The sequence below is a fragment of the Nicotiana tomentosiformis genome, chromosome 12 (assembly GCF_000390325.3).
Source record: "Nicotiana tomentosiformis chromosome 12, ASM39032v3, whole genome shotgun sequence".
In the NCBI taxonomy this organism is placed as follows: domain Eukaryota; kingdom Viridiplantae; phylum Streptophyta; class Magnoliopsida; order Solanales; family Solanaceae; genus Nicotiana; species Nicotiana tomentosiformis.
This window is the reverse complement of record NC_090823.1, coordinates 1000980-1009806: the sequence shown is the minus strand read 5'-3', so window position 1 is coordinate 1009806 and position 8827 is coordinate 1000980. Positions and strand designations below refer to the sequence as shown.

The window sequence follows — 8827 nt, the reverse complement described above, 5'->3', positions numbered from 1 at the left end:
TTCTTTCGTAATATACAAATCAAAGTCATGTCACATGTACGATGGATGGAGTAATTGTGTTTCAATATTCACAACCACAATATATCTTTGGTGAAATTTAAGTAACTCGTTAGCAATGTTGTGTTTTGGTATTTGAAATTTGACAACTCCTTTGTTTTTTCGTTTCACGCATGATATGTAGTATTTGTTTTGGCTTGACTAATTCGGATTTGCATTAAAAAAAATCACACTTTAGTATGGTCTTTGACAAAACCAAATGAGTATGTACACACCCTCACACAACAAAGGAGGAACTCTTTTTCAATACTCATTAACTTGCTTTTTCAAAATGATAAAGGAGTATATGTTTTGCTGGTCTATTTTAACACCATTATTTATTTAGTCAAAATAAAAAATTGGCCATATCTACTGAAAGCAAAACAATGCAAATGCCGAGTAAATTAATCTAAGATTTTTATTTTTATTTTTGTGGGAAGATACTAAGCTAGCAGGTGTTGTTGTTGAACTACCGACAGTGAAATGGAGAATTCCAAAACAATCTTGTCATGAACATATAGATGAGAAAAACAAAGCAATCAAGCTGGCAAGGATGTGTCAATAATGAGCCAAAAGCGATTCTACTTTTTTGATTAATTCATATTCACATTGTATAAGACTCATTAAAAGAAAATCATTTTATATCAAGATTTTTTAATATTCTAAAGCTCGAACTCAAAAACTCTAGTTTAGAATAAAATAATTCCATCTTTCCCATCTTAACTCTTAAAGAGTCGTTTGGTAGGGTGTATAAAAATAGTACTGAATATCGAGTATTAATAATGATGAGATTAGTAATATTGAGATTAGTTATGCTGTGATTATTTCCTATCCACTGTTTAGTTTGGTGAATTAAAAATAACATGCATTACATAGGGGTGTATACATGCTTATCTATGTATTAAAAACTATAGTATTATTAATGCAATAATTTGGTATGTATTAGTTATATAACAAATAATTAATAATAGTAAAGCTAATACATATATCAAACAACCCCCGATTGTGAGTGATTCTACAGCTTTAGAGAACCAAAGTTGGAAAAAAAGAGAGAAAAAGAAGTGAAAATGTCTTTTCCCACAACAAAAGTAAAGAAAGCAGAGACACAGTTGAAACAAGCTGAAGCATGCAAAAGGCTACTCTATATGTTGTACAACTGTATATTTTCTCGAAAGTTGATTGAATTGTGTCCATCTTTCACTTTTCAAGTTGACTCCTTAAAAGTTAGCAAGTTAACATCTTCTATTGTCTTAAAAGATGGAGTACGTAACTTCAAGACTCTGGAAACCTTTGCCATATCAATGTTGTTGATAGATTTTCGTAGCAGTTTTCCCTTTGATGCGGTTGTATCAATTATCATATACTACTATTTACCTATCTTGTTCGGATTTTTCAAAAATATCGCTGGATGCATGTCGAGTCATGCAAAATTAATACTTCTTCTGTTCTAATTTATGTGAACCTGTTTAGCTGGATACGGAGTTTAAGAAAAAATAAATTTTTTTAGAATTTGTGATCCAAACAAGTCAAAAAGGGGTCCAGAGTATCTGTGTGATTATAAAAACTTCTCATTAAGGGTATAGTTGGAAGTTTAAGCTAAATTATTTCCAAATTTAGAAAGGAGTCATTCTTTTTGGAATAGACCAAAAAGGAAATAAGTTCACATAAACTGGAATGGAAGGAGTATATTTTTGGAGAATTCGACACGGGTACGATAATATTTTAGAGATTTCGCGCAATATAGCTACTCACTAGAACTATCATCTTTGTAGGAGTTAATAATGCTTTTAAGAAAAATTTAAGTTATATCCACGGTTGTCGGTTAATGTAAATATTTTTACATGTATAGTATAGTTTAACCTATTATGGAGTAACATTTTACTTCATAGAGTAGTTTTCTTAAATCATGTTACTAATTATTGGAGATAATACTTACCATAGAGACTACAAATAATTATAACTTAGTAATTATATTGTGTAATAATTCTTACACTATGGGTGCATAGTACTTTCGTTCTTTATGAACTTTTATTATATACACTAATAATATAAATATTTGTTTTACACTGTCAGTGAATTAAGAGGTGATAACATGTTAGTTACTACTTTTATTATATTACCAATTAATATTTAGCAAGAGGTTTACCTATAAAAATCAAATAAGCGAGTTGACTATAACAACCACAAGTTTCAATTTTTTTACAGTTTCGTATTGAATCAAAGTAAGTCACATAAATGTAAGAGAGTAACAGTTACATGAACTCTCCATATAGGAGGATCAAAACAGGACAAAAGAAATATAAAATCTCCATATAGAGAGCTAATTGGACAGTTGTGAGAAAGAGTTTAGTAGGTTTGAGTGGTCCATATAGTAACCTATCGAGTTGTGAAAAAAATGACTGACTTTTCTCTGTATTTCTGAGTTCTGTCTTCAATATTTTCCCCCGCAAGCTTAGAAAATGAAGTTACACTCTGCACGAGGGACTCCTTTTCTCTTATTTTACTCATTGTTTGCTACTTTTATACTTATTACCAATACTTTACTATATTACCTAGAACATGTAAATTATACACATCTTGTTTGTCATACTACGTAAAAGATTCTTTTTTTTTTTTTTGTTTTTGTTTGTAAGTTTAGTTTAACCAAATCTTTTGGTGTCATGCACATATGGCCTCCTATTGTCAAGTTTGCCAGCTTGTTGCTGAAATCAGAATATGTCAATTTCATTGTCAAGTTTACCTATTCATGCCATAACTTAACTTTGAGTGATACATGATTTACTTCATTCTTCTATTGATGATGTCTTTCCTATCCTTATAATAAGTAAAATCTTCGTTTTGCAGATCCTTTTCTCTTTTTACACAAATAGTGTAATCATATGATTTAGGGTATTAAATATTCCATCCGTTTCAGTTTATGTGAACCTATTTTCTTTTTGGTCCGTACGTTTAAAAAAGAATGACCTCTTTCTAAATTTAGAAACAATTTAGCTTAAACTTTCAATTATAAGAAGATTTTATAACCACGCAAATACTCTGGACCCCTTTTTGACTTGTTTAAGACCACAAATTCCAAAAGTCTTCATTTTTTCTTAAACTCCGTGCCCAATCAAACATGTTCACATAAATTGAAACGGAGGGAGTATTTTTTTTTGAAGAAGGTTAAATCCTTAAACCACAAATAGAGGCGGAAACCAGTGACGATGCCAGAAATTTTTCAAGGATGTTCAAATTTAAAAGAAGCAAAAAAATCCCGATAAAGTGTGTTTAATTTATGTTATATACCTCTAAAATCTAATATTTTATCTATATACGCGGTGTAATTTTTCGACAAAGGGTGATCAATTGACCACCCTTACAAGAGTAGCTTCGTCCTAGTGGAGCAAGAATTTGAAATTTATAGATTCTGAATTTGCTACTAAACATATGACTCATCATGATTATTGAGTTCACAATTAAACATTTATATATATATATATATATATATTCTAATACAAATATAAAGTTCAAACAAAAGCTATTGAGTTCACCAGAATCCTGATCTAATATTCTAACTCCACCCCTAACCACAAATAATATAGATGAAGCGGTATAATTACTAGCTTTTAAAGTGAATGGTGTATTATATTATTACATGTTTAACGATGTATAATGCATAAATGTTGTGCATGGTTTAAAGTCAAGTTGGTGTAAATTAAGGTGACATTGACACATGAAGAAAGAGAGAGTTTTGGTTTTTGGTCGTGGTCATTTCTGAAACCAATTTAACCACTTATATTTGTAGGGTCATGGCATGCTGTCTATTGGCTCTGCTTTTATGACTTTCTTTGTCCTTTATTACACACCCTCTTTGCTTCCCCATCCTATATTTATTGTCATCTCCATTTCCCAATCTTTCATTCATTCTCATCTCTTCCCTTATATATTCCTTTCTTCTATCAAAATAACTTATATATCTCTGTTTTAATTTTCTTCTTCAACCTTTAGAAAAGAATTCAAGAGGCCAAACAGTGTGAAGAAAAAGAAGAAGAAGAAGAATGAGAAGGAGGAAGCTTTCTTGTTTTGAGGGGAATGTTGTCTGGCTCGAGGTCACTAACTTGATCCAATTATTTGAACTCTCTTTCCCTTTTTGAGATGTCATCTCCATTAATTAACAAATAGATCAATAGTTCTTGATTGGCATTAGGGATCATGGATCATGGTTTAGTGTCGTCGGACCAGGCTTCATTCCCCCCAAAATTTTTGCTTCCTTCATACGAACATGAAGGTTTAATCCTTTCTTCCTAACCTCGTTCGATACAGATGTTTATATCTGTAAGTATAACTATCTCATCTAAAAAACTTAAATTGTTAAATACGTCTAGTCTTATTACTCTTTTTCATAGCCAAAAACATGAAGTTGTTTATGGATGGCGGTGAGATTTGAACCAAGAATCACTTGCCCCACTCTAATATCATATTGAATTGTATATGGTCGTTCAATATATATGTTATATCTCACCAATCGATACATGTATGGATAAAAAAATTTGTAAGAAAATAGGGTTTTTATTCGAGATTGTGATTATAGACGATTTTTTAAACTTTTCCATGCTAAGGTTTTGGTCATCAGAAGATATTAAAGTAGTTGGACAAGAGCAGATTGGTGAAATCATGAGGATTTTGACTCCTATGCCACTTTTCCTGCAACGGGGATAAGGGTAATAGTATATTGTTTTCATCATTACCAACCTTATATTATATTTTTCTTAAAATATGATGCTGCATTTTATTTTTGCTTCTCATTTGTGCTCTTTTATATAGTCTCAAATCTCAATTTCTCTCTGTTTATCTGAGCCAAATTTTATCATTACCCTAATTGTTCTTATGATCGCTTCAAGTGTCTGTTATGTCCATCTCTGCTCTTCTGTTTTTATTAGTATTTATTTATTTATTTATTTATTCCTCTTCTCCCACTTTACAAGATTGATTGACGTTTAAAGTATCATCATTACCTTCATGATCATTAATTATATCCATCTTTCTTATTAGGGTTTTTTTCCGAGTGGCCACACGTGGTATATATTTCTTGGGGAAAGTCCATAAGTTTATTATAACACAATTACTACAAATAAAAAAATATGTAATAACAAAGAAACATGCGTATTCTATTGTCATTACTAGTATATTACAAATGCTTCTGATTTTTGCTGCTTAATTTTAGTATCATTCTCTTATGTCATTTCGCTTTTCTTGATGATAAACATGGAAATGTATGTAGAAAATCTGCAAACCCTTTTTTGGTTACAAGATTTGGTGACATCATCACTCACAGATTGACATAAAAAGTTTCTTCATAAGAAGAAAAGGTTAAATTATAGTATGTCTTGTTGCTGAAAGAATATATCCATTTTAAGCTTTTGTAAAGCTAGCGTAAGATTTCAATTTCTCTGAAGAATAGTCAGAGAATAATCTTTCAAAGGACTGTAGACTTTAAAATGATGGAGGAATTTGTGATTGAGAAGCAACCCACACTTATATAAAAGAAGAGGAAAAAAAAAGAAGCAACTTGCAGCAGTGTTATATTGTATTACTATACTTAGATTATGAATTAAATTAAATTTTCTTGAGATTTTGTTGAGAAACAATAGAGATATACATGGGGATCTATATAATAATTCAGAGAGACAAAACAAAAAGCTAAGGTTTCAAGATAGAAAACTTTTCATACTGGAGGAGTATTCACGGGGTACTAATTCAATGAGAATTTGGTTCATTCAACACGTACCCGTCAATCTGTCATGGGCATCCCGCCTTTCTATGTTCTATAGACTTGTATGTAACTATTGAGAGTACTCTCATTCAAGTCATAAGAAGCTAATGATCCCTCTAATGCTACTATAGTAAAGGAAAATCTGCATTATGGACCACTTAGGAAACTGTAGCATCAAATCTATGTCGCGTAAGACTACTTTTTCCGTTTCAATTTATGTGAGCCTATTTCTTTTTTCGTAAGAATGGCCTCATTTCCTATTTGGAAACGATTTACCTTTATGCAATGATTTATATACACACAAAATATATGTGTCTCATTTATACAACAAATTCAAAAGTCTTCTATCTTTTCTTAAACTCCGTACCCAGTCAAATGAGTTCACATAAATTGAAACGTAGAGAGTATTAAAGAGTGAAGCGTTCCCACAAGAAATTTTCTATTTTCAAGACTCGAACTTGAGACCTCTGGTTAAGGTGTGAAGGGATCTTATCCATCCCATCACATTTCGCTTACAGTTTACCATGGTTTTCCATAGGGTTGAGCCAGTATCTTCGTATGATAAATTAAAAATTCTGGCTTTTTCGATCAATGCTTTCCTCATAATTGCTTATATCTTTGTGAGAAACTAGGCTAAAATCTTGAGGAAATATTGTTGTCTTGACGATAAATACAATTAGCAGTGTATTACACACTTGGCTAGACTATACATTTGGTTATTTAAAGATATATAATTATTCAAGCTGTACATGGAGATATTCAGGAGGCATGATTTAAGCTTTATGGGTTCAACCCTAGAGGTTTTTTGCCATGAATTTATTATATTTTTAAATTATGGGTTCAAACTTACTATTTATTATAATTTTAGTAAATTTTTAGACATAAATTTATGCTCTACACCGAAAGTATTGAGTTCAGTTGAACTCGGTGTTGCCCCTCTACATCCGCTTCTGGAGATATTGTAGCTACTGTTTACATTTGAGTTCAAACTATTAAGTCTTCTAATCAATCTAATTTGACAACCTTAATTATCTATCCAGCTTTATCATAATCCTCAACATTTCGTGCGGGCTATTATCCCTCAACTTCTTTTTTGTTTGTTTCTCGCTCTGATTCTATTTTATGTGATGCTATTTAATTAGACAAACAATTTAAGATGTAAATTCAACTTATATGTTGTAGTGTAGTTACTGTTGAGTATTGAAATTTTGATGAATAACAAAGTATGTCTAAATGTTCAAAGAACCATGTCCTTAACGTAGCTGCTTAATTGTTCTAAAGAACCAGCTCCTCAGGATAAAAGACCAGCTCCTCATCTTGATAATTGTACATCTGTACAAGACAGTAACTTTATCTCAAAGTTACCCAGGTGCGAGTTTGGTGGAAGAAGGCTGATATGTGTGATAAGGTTTCTTGCTCAAGAAGATACAAATAATTCAGTCAGAGACAAAAGTTCCAAAGCTTGTGAAATCCTTGAAAAAGTAGGAGTCTTATCAAAGGAGAAACTAACTATGAATAGGACTCCCAGAAGATCTCAAGTTGAAGCGTTTAAATACGATCTACTTTGAACTTCTCTGATTATACTTTTACACCTCAACTGAAGAGTTATAAGTCGTTTACTCCAGTAGAGTACTTGCATTATATTCTTCTTAAGTTAGTCTAGTGAATGTGTTTTAGGAAATTGAGTTGTAATCAAGTGTCATAAATAATTAGTGAGTTGGAGTGAGTATTTGCTTTACAAGTTAGAGTAACTTGTAAATCAAATAGTCGTAGTAGGAGTAATGGAGAGTATTGAATTATAATTTTGTAATTGATACATTTTTGGTTCATTGTTCTAGTGGAGTTGAAGTTGAAAATCCTACGTAGTAGATCGTGATTTTTGCACCTTTTGAGTCAGCTGATTTTTCACGTAAAAAATCACAATGTTTACTTTACTGCTTATTTACTTTATATTTAAGGAACGCGACAAAGAATCAAGTTCTTTAGTAATTCGTACAGACACTCAAACTAACAATTGGTATCAGAACAAGTTCTCTCATTCACACACGGCTAACACCTAGAGAGATCTTGAAAGCAAGATGAGTGCTCCACCCGGAATTAATGAAGGACAATCAACTACCAGACCACCCCTGTTTAATGGAAAATATTACAATTGGTGGAAAGCAAGAATGAAAAACTTCCTTACAGCTGAGAGTATGAACTATGGACCATAATGAACCAAGGTCCATTTGAAAATGTGTCAACCTCAGAAGAGTTGGTTAACAAAGTTCTAAGAATCCTTCTAGCTTCATGATAATCAAAAGTCAATGCAATCCAGAAAGCCAAGGAGCTGGACAAAATCTCACTTGATGAGTTGGTTGGAAGCTTAAAAACTCATAAAATGAGAACGATAGAACTACACAAGGAAGAACCAAAGAGGGATAAGGCCTTGGTTCTTAAAGCGGATGAGAATGATGAATCTGACAATGATGATCCTGATCTAGCAATGTTTGCCAAGTTCAAGAGGTTCCTGAAGAACTCCAAAAGTGCATCCAAGAGAGAGATTAGTAGTAAGCCTAAGCAGATCAACAAAGCTAATTATGATAGGTGCTACAAGTATAGAAATCTAGATCACATGGTCAAGGACTGCCCAATGTGGGAAATTGAGTAGAGGAAAGAATGAGCTGAAAAAGAGAAACAGGAGAAGATGAGAGAAAAGGGTTCTAACAAAGGAAAAATCCTAGGAAAAGGATTCACTGAAGTAATGAAGCAGGCTTTCTTGGCAGCATATGAGGATAGTGGAAGTGATAAAGAGGAAGAAAATAAGGATGAGGCTATAAGTCTCTATGCTGTAATTGATGAACACCAGGCTATTGAGACAGAGCCTCCAGTACAGCTTGGAATGCACATTGGTAGACTTCCTTTGTTTGATGAACACTACTATGATGAATGAAAGCTACACATGAAAATATTTTTTAGGTCATTGACTTTGACCTATGGGTAATTGTAAGTCATGAACCAATTCTCCCAACCAAAATGGATAGTGAAGGTAATAAGTGT

At 32.2% G+C, this 8827-nt stretch overlaps 1 long non-coding RNA gene across 1 annotated transcript; it reads left to right on the top strand.

Moving 5' to 3' along the window:
- Nucleotides 1–3860: 3860 nt before the first annotated feature.
- LOC117281523 (uncharacterized) lies at nt 3861–7672 on the top strand. Its single transcript, XR_011413021.1, has 2 exons — nt 3861–4350; nt 4635–7672. It is a non-coding gene; the product is annotated as an uncharacterized lncRNA (long non-coding RNA).
- The last annotated feature ends 1155 nt before the right edge of the window (nt 7673–8827 follow it).